The sequence below is a fragment of the Cornus florida genome, unplaced genomic scaffold, assembly GCF_030987335.1.
Source record: "Cornus florida cultivar Cherokee Brave unplaced genomic scaffold, ASM3098733v1 CherokeeBrave_3.0.0_Hap2_Chr04, whole genome shotgun sequence".
NCBI lineage: Eukaryota > Viridiplantae > Streptophyta > Magnoliopsida > Cornales > Cornaceae > Cornus > Cornus florida.
The window spans coordinates 70,780,607-70,793,374 of NW_026775574.1; the positions used below are offsets into that span (position 1 = coordinate 70,780,607).

A 12,768-nucleotide genomic window follows, 5' to 3' on the forward strand; every position below is an offset into this window, starting at 1 on the left:
TAAAACCTAAACACAATGTCTTCTAAAAGGATCTAGGAAGGGATCCAAATCCATCAGACATTTATTTTTGTGACTTTTTATCTTTTTTCCTGCTTTATAATCAGGGCTATTTTGTTTAGGCTTCTATAAAATACTCAATTAAAGCAACTTAGAAGATTTCAAATCTTCGTCTCTTTAAATTAAGATCTAAATTACCCAACCGATACATAAGATATAAAGTACCAAAGCAGTAACTTACGTTATGGCAGAATGTGGTTGCACAAAATTTTGATATGGTCATAATTGAGAGGGAATCTAAAAAAATCAATTCATTTAAATTGTTTACTGAGAAAAAAATAATCACTTCATTTATTTAAACACATCAAACAACTTAACCAACACACAACACCAAATGATGCATCAGATATTGGCATTAGGCAACTTACCCCAAGTACAAATAATTTTTGAGATCCTCTCCGGCAACATAAGAGAGTCAGATCCAGTAATTAACACTTATCAATCCTAATCAGAACGACCTGAAAAAAAACAACATTATTACATAAAGTAAACTTGGTTAAATGAGATCTTAGAAACAACATTGTTACAACTTAAGCTACAATGTTATACATCAGAAGATGACTGAAAAAAAATTAAGCAAACCTTATCTTCAAGGAAGTGAAACAAGAACTGAGATCATTAATGATTAAATTTAGAATATGCACATCCCCATACGTAGTACTCCCTCTATCCCAAGATAGTTGGGTACTTTGGGAACTGTGACTCATTGTGAGTAAAGTACCCAACTATTTTGGGACGCAGGGAGTAAATAAAAAGAGTTAAATAATACAATGCCACCTTATTGCAACCAATGTCAAGATAGAGAAGTTTAAGACTTAAAGTGTTCCACCATTGCACAATTAAATGTTCCAAAGGCAAAAAATTCAAAAACCCTTGAAAGTACTTCATGTTAGGTCCAAAACAAATACCTCACATGGGTATCAAGCATTGTTAATTCAGAACCACCCAATTAATTAAACCAAAATCACAAAAATGTTTACAATAATATATTTTACTTAGTCCATACATTTTTCAAATAGCTAAATTTGTCACTAATGTACATGGGAAAAAAATAGCATACCTATGACAATTGGCAACATAATGTAAAAGATTAAATTCATTTTAAACTCCTAAAATTCAAATTTTGCTTTTACTATAATAACCCAATTCACATTCTTTTTTTTTTTTTTTGATAAGTTACCATTCACATTCATATTATTAAAATCTAAAAAAAAAAAAGTTGTTGCCATCACACACTGTCCAAAAAGAAGCTAAACACGCAATAAAAGGATGCATCAGTTCTCCAAGGTGATTTAGCATCACTGAAACATTAAGACGCAAATTACCCATTTGTTATGAGATTCATCACATGCCCATTACTAATAAAATAAGAACATAAACATACTCATGCATATTAAGTACATACATACATACATATATATATATATATATATATATAAAGATGTGAGTTAGTGTGTGATAATTTGTAGGTTTTTTTGGGTGTGGGAAGAAAAAGACAATCAGAACCAGTCGGGATTCATTATTAACATCACATATATGTCAGTGGATTGAAAGACCAATGAATTTCATCATCACCTCGTCTTTTTCCTCCCCAATGTCAAATCAAAACCAATAAAATCACTTAAATCGGGAAGAAACACTACAATCACTAGCAAATAAAATAACGATAGAGCAAAAAATACTAAGGATTTAAAGGTAGAATATAATAGAATCTAGTAAAATAGGGTCCTTGATCTAAGAATGGAAGGGGAGGGGTACAATCAGGAAAGCTTGCTCTGGCTTGTGTTTGACCATAACACCAACAAATTAGTAGTTATTCCTAGAAACTAAAATTTGATTCCAAGTTTATTTTCTATAACTCATCGAATGAATATGTATTGGATTAACTGTAAGGCATTCCAGGATAACCCAAAATCAATTCCAAATAAAAACCTGTAACCTTAAACATTAAAACTATTGTGATAGTCTAAGGTGTCTATATAATTGTGATTAGTGCTAAGGCATTCAGAAATCACTTTATCAACATTTAATTTTCCAATTATTTCTCCTTTTCCAAATTTATTCTCAATTTTGTTTAAACTTTGTTATCTCTCAATTAAGTTAAGCTTGTTCTCTCTCAATTAAGGTAACTTGAATGGTTTGAAATCATCTCTCTCAATTAAGATTTAAAGTATCAAACTTGTGTTTATGGTAGAATGTAGCCCTATGATAGCTTCATTTAAAGATATCAATTCATTTAAATTACCTTAATTGAAAGAAAAAATACATTAGCTTTAGGCAACTTACCCTCTAGACTTCTGTCCACAAAACCCAACTTTATTACACAAACTGACAATGGCTACATGAGATCTTAGAAAGAAAAAAAATAAAAACTAAGCAAAACTGCCCTTCAAGGAATTTTTATCAATCCATTTTAGGTCTATGTAGCATTGAGCTTTGTTGAAACCTAAAATCAGTTGTTGCCAGCAATCACACTTTTTTTTTCTTTTTTTCTTTTTTTTTTTAATAAGTAAAAATCAATTAGAAAAGCGTTCAAAAAGAGAGCGCATCCCTAATACAAAAACAAAAGTGGAACCTAAGGACCAATAGAGTCCAAAAGATCAACTAAGTCATTAGTCGAGGAGCAATTGCTTCCTTTCACATAACAGAAAATAGAACGAAGAATATGCGTGTTCAATATCGCCACAAAATTTTCCTTTCCTTCAAAATTTTTGCTATTCCTCGCTCTCCATATACACCACCAAACACAATGTGGAACTATCCTCCAATAGTCATGAGCATGGCTTTTCACTGGGCATTTTCTCCATGCATTAATCAATCCTATGGAGGATTGAGGCATTACCCAATGGACGCCAAAAATGCCAAATATCAGGTTTCAACAATCATACGCCACAGGACAATGCAAAAGAATGTGATCCACAGACTCACCATTTGTTTTACATAGACAACACCAATTAACAATAGTGTTTCCTCTTTTCCTTAAATTATCCAACGTCAACATCTTACCCCAAACGACAGTCCAAACAAAGAATGCAAAGTGGATCCTTAGAACGCCATATAATCCTCCATGGGACATCATGACCAACGAAATTGGACAGACAAATGAACATGGACCGAACACCAAATCTACCATGGGTGGAAGGGACCCGCAAAATGTCATCATTACATCTACCAACATCCTTCTGCTGATACAACAAATCCAAAAAAACACATACCTCGTCTATCTCCCAATCCTAGAAAGAACGCCTAAAGCGCACATCCCACGTAACTCCACTGCTATCAAGCCGAAAACAATCAGCTACGCAGGCGTGCCTATTCTCGGCAATACTATAAAGTCTAGGAAAGGAATGAGACAACAACTGCTCTCCACACCATAAATCCTCCCAAAAGCAGACACGCCTACCATCACGAACCTTAAATCTGATGTGTGAGGAAAAGACATCCCAACCCTCCTTAATGAATTTCCACACGCCGACGCCTCCCCCAACAGCGACTGGACGAGAGGACCAGCCTCCACTCTCCTCCCCAAAGCGACACAAGACAATCCTTTTCCACTAGCGATGCCTTACCTTGCCGAATCTCCATAACCACTTCCCCAATAAAGCTCTGCTATTTACTTTCTTTCTTTTGGGGGCTCGGGTAGATCTTGTTGTCTTCCTGAGAATTTGATCGATTTTCTGTCTTCTCTGGCGCCTTAGGGCCCTTGTTTGTGTCTTTTCTGTTTCTGTATGTGGGATGCGTTCCCCTGTTGAACGCTTTTCTTTCTTAAATAAATTTACTTATCAAAAATAAAAAATAAAGCTCTATTAAAAGGAACCAGCTTTCGGATGCCTAAAACGCCTAACTTCAAGGGTTTGCAAACTTGCTCCCAGTTAACAAGACGATACTTGAACTCCTCTCACCTTCCACCCCATAGAAAGTCCCTTTGGATTTTTTCAATCCTTTCAGCGACAAAGCATGGAATTTGAAACAAAGATAAATATTAGAGTGACCTTCCCCCCTCCCCCCTCCCGACAGATATTGTTTCTTCCATTCTGCCAACCTCTTCTCATACCTATTAATCACCGGATCCCAATTCCCCACTCTCCTAGAGGAAACCCCCAAAGGCAATCCCAAATAAGGAGGAGGAAAAGCACCCACCCCACATCCAAGAACTGCAGCTAAGGAGGAAATATTTGGAACATCCGACAAGCACTCTCTTTCCAACATTGATCTTTAACCCAGAAACCGCCTGGAAATAAACAAGAATACACCTCAAATATCTAAGTTGAGAGATATCGGCATCACAAAAAACCAAGGTATCATCTGTAAACAACAGATGGGAAATCTCCATCTGATGAGCTACATCTCTGCCGACCTTGAATCCCCTGATATAACCCAAATCCTCCGCTCTCCTCATTAGTCGACTCAAATCCTTCATGACTATAAGGAATAGAAAAGACGACAAGGGGTCCCCTTGTCTCAAACCTCGAGAAATCGCGAAGAAACCAGCAGGAGATCCGTTCACTAGAACAGAGAACATGACGGATGAAATACATGCTTCGATCCATTTCCTCCACCTAACTCCGAACCCCATCCTCTTAAGCAAGTAAAGGAGAAACTTCCAATTAATGTGATCATAAGCTTTCTCAATGTCGAGTTTGCATAAGACGCCAGGGACCCCACTTTCCAACCTGGAATCTATGCATTCCCCTGCTATAAGAACAGAATCCAAAATTTGCCGTCCTCCAACAAAAGCATTCTGGGACATCGAAATAATACCATCCAATACATTACTTATCCTAAGAACAAGAAACTTGGCAATAAGCTTGTACATGCATCCCACTAAGCTAATTGGCCGAAAATCCTTAATATCAAAAGCACCGCCCTTCTTAAGAATAAGGGCAATAAAAGATGCATTTAACAACTTCTCAAATATGCCATGAGAGTGAAATTCCTGGAAGGTGCCCATCACCTCACTACGCACTACTTCCCAACTCTCCATAAGAAACTGCATAGTAAACCCATCTAGCCCCGGAGCTTTGTCACCATTGCAGCTCGATAACGCCTTGAGCACTTCTTCTTCAAAGAATGGAACCTCAAGCCTGTCTCTATCCAACTCAGAAATGGCATCAAAGTAGAGACCATCAAGCTTAGGCCTCCACTCCAACGTCTCAGTGTAAAGCTGCTGATAAAAGGAAGCAATCCCCCCACACACCTCATCCTCTCTCCACAACTCCGAACCATTCACACGAATACACCCAATCTAATTGCTCCTTCTATAAGCATTGGCAAGCTTGTGGAAAAATTTTGTATTGTGATCCCCTTTTTTAAGCCACAAAGCCCGAGATTTCTAACTCCACGAGATCTCCTCCATAATAGCGATCTCAGCAATTTCGCCTGACAAGAGGCTCTCGTAGAGCGCAAAGACTCCACATCCTCAAGACGATCAAGCTCAGCGATTTCAACGAGGACTCTATTCTTCTTCAATTCAAGGTTCCCAAACACCTCCTTGTTCCACTTTATAAGCTCAGATTTGAGAAACTGAAACTTCCTAGCTAATATATAGCTAGAGGAACCTGTAACAATCGCCTCCTCCCACCAAGACTGTACTTTCCCTTGGAAATCATCTGATCTCAGCCACAAATTCTCAAAACGGAATGGGGTGCGCCGAGATCTCAAACCCCCACAATCAAGAACTAAAGGAACGTGATCAGATGTCACCCTTACGAGAGATGCCTGAGTAACATCTGGGAATTTCTCTTCCCATTTCCCAGAAATCAGGAATCTATCCAGCCTTGAAAAAGTAACTGGATCCCTACCATTGGACCACATAAAGGTTGCCCCTTCCATTGGCAGATTAATAGGAAAACGACTATCAATAAACTCTGAAAACTGGGTCATTTCCGAAGACCACCTAACCCCAGTGGACCTCTCAAACGGAGTCCTAACAGAATTAAAATCCCCGCCCAGACACCAAGGCAACGCCCACAGTCCCTTAATGTAGTAAAGCTCTTCCCAAAAGGCAGGTCTTTTGCTATCAATAACTGGCACGTAAACCCCAGAAAAAACCCATCTGAAATTGTCCTCCTCCATCTTGAACTCACATGACAGAGTAAATTCCCTTCCAGATAATCATCCTTGACAACCATCTTCGATCCCACATAACTAGGATTCCACCAGAGGTGCCTGAGGCATCTAACGCTTCCCATTCCACGAATCTTCCTCCCTAAAGACTCCTAACCACCCTGTCAGAAATAGAGGCTAACTTAGTTTCTTGCAAGCAAACAACATGGGCACTACATTTCCTCACAGCTACCTTAACCACCCTCCTTTTGTCCGGATCATTTTGACCACGAACGTTCCGCATAATGATTCATAGCTTCATTAAAAACCATAAACAATCATCTCCCCTCCTCCCCGTTTCCCACTTTTGGTCCTTCCCCTTTCCCTCGCCACCCCATCCTTCTCCTCATAGTTAACATAAGAAATGAGGTTTTTAACCTCCTGCTCCCCTTTCCAAGACGTTAAAGGTCTCCTACTTTTGACCTCTTTCGTGCCTTGAATATACTCTGCAGCATCTCCCCCTGCCACCATTGCGTGAAGAATGGACAAGGCTTGATCATCATTGCCCTCTGTAGAGACACCCAAAGTTTCACTGATAACACCAATATTCTCTGCCACCTAGTCCGTGCCCAAATCATTAGTCGTTTCTAAACTGTCAGGTCACACTACTGCCAACGGTTCCACTATTCCCACAACGGATTGATCCGTTTCTGTCCATAGAAGCAAGTCATTGGAATAATCATGCTGAGAGGGAACCCAATCTCCATTCTCCTCCCCCTCACTCTCCATGCCATTAACATATATATCCATCTGTAAATCCAAATCTGTAGCAATATCACCTGAATCAAGTGTCATCAGACTATGAATATCATTCGTCTCTGGACCTTCGGAAGACAAGCAATTAAGACCTTTTAGAGCTACAAAAAGTTGCACCTCTTTAAGCAAGGCCACGGCTGATTCGTCGGTCAACCTGAAGTGGAGATCTCGTCCCACACAGACCGTCACCCCATCAGAGCTTCCTACGCTTCTAGACATTTCCTTTGCAGCCTTAGTCACTGACCCATCAAACCGTGGAACAATAAGCCTAGAAACATCCCTCTGTTGAACACAAACATCCTCCATACCACCACCACTTCTCATCACCCCACAAGGAGTAGAAAAAGCAGAAGAAAGCTCCGAGGATGAGCAATAGAGGACGTACATGGAGTGACGAAAGCATGAGAGTGTGCTATCCACTTCTGTTTGTCATTGCGAGACCATCAAGAGCCATGGCGAGAACTCCAGCTCTCTTTCGCAGTCGAACCAGTCATGCTTACGCTCATCTTCTTCCACCTTGATTTCTCAGACATGGACCAATGTCTAGTGGTAGATAACAAATCCTTGTGTGCAGAACATTGTGAAACAAACTGAGAATGGGCCTGGACCTGGACCAGGGCCTGGGCTAATCTTCCATTACATGACTCCATTAAAACATTTGGGGCGGGCTTGTCATTTAATAATGAAATGGACAAGGATCTATGGGGCCCTCTCTGGACCCTCCTTTTAATCCCTTGGGGGACCCGTAGCCCAGTCCAGGCCAAAGATCCATTAGACTTGGGCCTGTAAAGCCCATTGATCAAAACAGGCCTGTTATAGCCATATCCCAGCCTGTCACAAGCATATTCACGTGTGTGGACCTCCGTAAAGCGCGTACTCATTTTATTTCTGATTTCGTTTGCCCCACTCGCAGACGGTGTGTTGAAGTGCACGCGTCTCTTCCCTTGAGGACCGAGGATGATCTGAAACTCCGGCCGGGCAAAGGGACAACGAAGCTTTCCAATTCTCGACTCCTCGTGCCCAATCTGTGAAGTAAATCTGGCATATGGATCTAGGGAGGCTTTCGGCAGAATGGATGGTCATGATTCCTCCCTCAATTCAACTTTAAATGTAACTCTCTGATCTTCGACTTAACTAAATTCCGGGATCAAACCTTCATCAGCAACGAAGATAACAATTCTCTCTCCTGCCACCATATCGTCCATCTCCAGGTCACAATAACCACCACACAGATTCCGTATTGCTTCGAACAACCTTCGACATCGAAGATGAAGAGGCAATCCGTACATCACTACACGTCGTCCTCTTCCACTTGGTCTCACCACCGAGCAACCGACTTCAAAATACCATACATCAATGGCTAAAGAAGCAACGCCCCAGTTTTTTCTGCCATAACTGAGAACCCATTGTGCCTTTTTCTCCGATGGTAATCTGAACAGAAGAAGACAGTCAAGCAAAATTGAAACCCTTACTCTACACGCAGTCTTCCATGTCTGCCCCACTTCTCAATAGAGTCAATGCTTCCCACATCTCTATCAAAGCGTCCAACAAGGCAAAATTTCAAAACTGATTCTCGGCTGGCCATGCTATGATGATCAACCCTGAATGTCCTACCATCTGTAGTTGGAAGGCTTTCGATCTCACTATCAAGAATGAGACGTGGTAGATTCGCAACTTCGAGAAACGATCCTCCCATGTACCCTATTCCATGATCGCATCAGAAATCTCCAGGAAACCCTAATCACCCAAAATTGCCTCTAACAGAGAGAAAAAAGGTTTTTAAAAAAATAATAAAAAAATATAAAATAAAATAAAATATAAAAAAATCCAGCAATCGCACTTTCTAAATAGAAGCCAAAGAGGCAAAAGCAACATTTTTCTTATTTGTACATGTAGTAAAAATATATATACAAAAATAAAAAAATGCATCAGTTCTCCAAGGTGATTTAGCATCACAGAAACATTCAGATGCAAATTACCCATTTGTTATGAGATTCATCACATGCCCATGAGAAAGAAAGTGAGAACATAAACATACTTGCATATGGATACGTACAAACATATATACATATCATACAAAGATTTGAGTTTGCGTGTATTTGAATCTCATATGCCCATGAAAAAGAAATTAACATAAACTTGTTTACACACAGGTACATGCATACATGTGTGTGTGTGTGTGTGTGTGTGTGTATTATATAAAGGTTTGAATTTGTGTGATGAATTGTGTTTTTTTGGATCTGGGAAGAGAGACGATCAGAACCTGTCGGGATTCATGATTAACATCACACGGTAATATGTCAGTGGATTGACAGACCAATGAATTTCTTCATCACCTCGTCTTTCTCCTCCCAAATTTCACATCAAAAACTAATCACAAAAAGGCTTGTATTCAGAAGAAAACCCTAAAATCACTAGCAAAAAAAAAAAAAATAAGAGGATTTAAAACTAGATTAGAATAATAGTAGACGAGTTTTGTGCTCAAAACTTCTTAGAGGATTGTGTGCCATCACAATGTCATGAGAGACTATCTTTGGAACACGAAAATTAGATCTTCACAGCACACCATGTCTATCAAATATTCAAGATAATATATATATATATATATAAAACCAAATCCAACATTGGAATCACTATCTCAGAAAATCATAACTATCTCAGAAAATCTTCCCTCTAGCAAACTTTCTTTACTCGTGAAAATTCCAGTTCTGCACAAGTCTATACATAAGGTAAGATTGTAAACAAATTTCTAAAACAGCATGCAACATGATAGTGTGTCTTTCGATGAACTACTATCTGTGTTGTTAGGAACTGGCATAAGGTCACCGTTTTTTTATATTCAATTTCATCTTTTATATTCTATTTATTTATATATTTTTTTAAAATTACAAAGCAAGTTGGTCAAGTGCAGCTTGCATGGCGCTCGCTGGGCCTTTGCCCATTTAGTGGACCTCACTTGTTGGGCAAATGACAAGTGAGCACCAGGCATTTGTTCAGCGAGTGGGATCCACTCACTGGGCAACGGCCCAGCAAGCAAAGCCAATACCCCAAAACCTAGAAAAATGATTGGCAATCATTTTTATCATAAAATTATTCTAGGAAGCAAGATGATCATAAAGGCAGTTCCGTTTGATAATTGTTCAGTCCTAAATGTCTACAAGTTACTATAATTTCATTATCTTTTTCTATTTCATTTTCACTCCACAGGATAAGCCAAAAACAATTCCAAACAAGACCTTAAAACATAGCCATTCCATTCAAAATAACCATACCACAACTGACTAGAACTAAAAACACATGTTAAAATAGAATGATTGTCTCAATCATGACCAGCTAACGGTACCCATTACAAGAGGCAAGTACTTGCAGATATCGACTTCTATCTACTGCTGAGGCAAGTACTTGCAGATATCGACTTCTATCTACTGCTCAATCTAGAAGAGGGCAAATCCCTAAGAAAAATTAGATATAAGTACTCAAACCTAAACAAAATTATTCTAAACTATAAAGAATTGACAAAATGAATAATTCCCAAATTTAATACTCATATGCTAATAAGTACCAATTGAGAATCATTAACTAATGCCTTTCCTATAATGAATTATTTTATATTTAAAAAAATTTACACTCTAAAACGCTATGTAAATCCCTGATTGGAATTGTTTATTGGGTGAGAGTGTTTTGGCCAATGGCTAGCCATTTTGAGCAATGGCACACCAAATTCCACACTCCACACTCCACTTGTGGAGTGTTGTATAGCGGCTCACCAAGGGCCCAAAGTGAGGTGTATATTTTTTATTTAAAAAGAACAGAAAATTGATGGTGTGTGGAAACAAAAAATAATAAAACAATAAAGTGAAGAGCGGGAGAGAACAACAAGAGGAAGGACTCTACAAAAAAAAGTGTACAGCCAATTTTTGCACACCGTATGCATTAAACCCTAAAACGTCTTTCTCCAAGAGACTACAGAGATATACACTCTAGTCCTACACATTTTATATTTCTATATTCCCACGAATTTAGGCTTAGAAATCTCATAAATAGAATGATGTGATCTCTCTCACACACAAAGACCAACACTTTCTTCCAATCTTTTTTTTTTTTTTTTTTTTTTTTTTTTTGATAAGTAAAAAATATATTAGAAAAGCGTTCAAAAGGGGAACGTGTCCCTAATACAAGAAGAAAAAAGACCTAAGGACCAATAGCATCCAAAAGATCAAAGAAATCATCAATCGAGGAGCATGCGCTTACTCTTACCTAACAGAACAGAGAATGAAGAATATGAATTTTCAGATTTGCTAAAGACGATTCTTTTCCTTCAAAGGTTCTGTTATTCCTCTCACGCCATAGACACCACCAAACACAATGTGGAAGAATCCTCCAATAATCACGAGCATGTTTTTTAATAGGACATCGTCTCCATGCGTTGATCAATTGTGAGAAGTGCTTAGGCATTACCCAAAAAAAGCCAAACATGCTAAAAATAAAACTCCAACAATCATACGCCACAGGACAGTGCAAAAGAATATGATCCACGGATTCACTATCTGCTTTACATAAACAACACCAATTGACAATGATGTTGCCTCTCTTTCTCAAGTTGTCCAATGTCAAAATCTTTCCCAATGTGGCAATCCAAACGAAGAATGCAATTCTAAGAGGAGCTTTAGAACGCCAAACAGACTTCCATGGAAAATCGTGACCAATGAAGTTGGACAGACACAAGAACATGGATCGGACATCATACCTACCATGAGCTAAAGGAACCCACAAAATATTATCACTACCTCTGCCAACATCCTTCTGCCTATACAACGTATCCAAAAAAACACAAGCTTCCTCCATTTCCCAGTCTTGAAAGGGGCGCCAAAAACGCACATCCCACGTAACTCCACTGTTATCAAGTTGATAACAATCAATTACGTAGACATGCTTATTTTCTGCAATACTGTAAAGTCTAGGAAAGGAGTGAGACAGTAGCTGATCTCCGCACCAAAGGTCCTCCCAAAAACGGACATGTCTACCATCATGAACTTTGAATCTAATGTGCGAGGAGAAAACATCCCAGACCTTCCGAATGAATTTCCACACACCAACGCCTCCCGTAATAGTGACTGGGACAAAGGACCAGCCCCCACTTTCCTCACCAAAACGACATGAGACAACTCTTCTCCACTGACGATGGCGCTCCTTTCCAAATCTCCATAACCACTTTCCCAAGAGAGCTCGATTAAAAGGGACCAACTTTCGAATGCCTAACCGCCTAATTTCAGCGGTTGGCAGACTTGTTCCCAATTAACGAGATGATACTTAAACACTTCTCCCCTTCCACCCCATAGAAAATCCCTCTAGATTTTTTCAATCCTTTCAGCAATAGAGCATGGAATTTGAAACAAAGATAAAAAGTAGGTAGGAAGGGACGAGAGAGTACTCTTAATGAGTGTGACTTTCCCACCCTTAGAAAGATACTATTTTTTCCATCCTGTTAATCTCTTCTCATATCTATTAATCACTGGGTCCCAATTTCCAACTCGCACAGAAGAAACTCCCAAAGGCAATTCTAAGTAAGGAAGAGGAAAAGCATCCACTCCACACCCAAGGACAGTAGCTAAGGAAGAAATATCTGGAACATCCCCCACTGGAACAAGCACACTCTTTCCAACATTAATCTTTAGCCCATAAACCGCTTGGAAACAAGCAAGAATGCACCTCAGATATCTGAGTTGAGAGACTTCGGCATCACAAAAAACCAAAGTATCATCCGCAAACAATAAATGGGAGATCTGCATCTGATGTTCAACATCTCTGCTAACTCTGAACCCCTGACGTAACCCAAATCCTCCGCTTTTC

The 12,768-nt window shown here is 39.2% G+C and overlaps 1 long non-coding RNA gene and 5 other non-coding genes across 6 annotated transcripts in view; all 6 read right to left on the reverse strand.

The window, feature by feature from the left end:
* The window catches only part of LOC132303486 (uncharacterized), a 34,285-nt gene that overhangs the window by 4,894 nt on the left and 16,623 nt on the right, over window positions 1–12,768 (reverse strand). Inside the window, exon 3 of the long non-coding RNA XR_009481243.1 lies at window positions 426–515. This is a non-coding gene — a long non-coding RNA (uncharacterized LOC132303486). The remainder of the gene's footprint in view (window positions 1–425; window positions 516–12,768) is intronic.
* Window positions 1,324–1,413, reverse strand: LOC132305972 (small nucleolar RNA Z101). Its single transcript, XR_009481771.1, has one exon. It is a non-coding gene; the product is annotated as a small nucleolar RNA Z101 (small nucleolar RNA).
* LOC132305992 (small nucleolar RNA snoR14) lies at window positions 1,553–1,637 on the reverse strand. Its single transcript, XR_009481789.1, has one exon. It is a non-coding gene; the product is annotated as a small nucleolar RNA snoR14 (small nucleolar RNA).
* LOC132305971 (small nucleolar RNA Z101) lies at window positions 8,839–8,929 on the reverse strand. Its single transcript, XR_009481770.1, has one exon. It is a non-coding gene; the product is annotated as a small nucleolar RNA Z101 (small nucleolar RNA).
* LOC132305989 (small nucleolar RNA snoR14) lies at window positions 9,171–9,259 on the reverse strand. Its single transcript, XR_009481786.1, has one exon. It is a non-coding gene; the product is annotated as a small nucleolar RNA snoR14 (small nucleolar RNA).
* On the reverse strand, window positions 9,396–9,482 carry LOC132305978 (small nucleolar RNA U61). The gene has a single exon (XR_009481777.1). It is a non-coding gene; the product is annotated as a small nucleolar RNA U61 (small nucleolar RNA).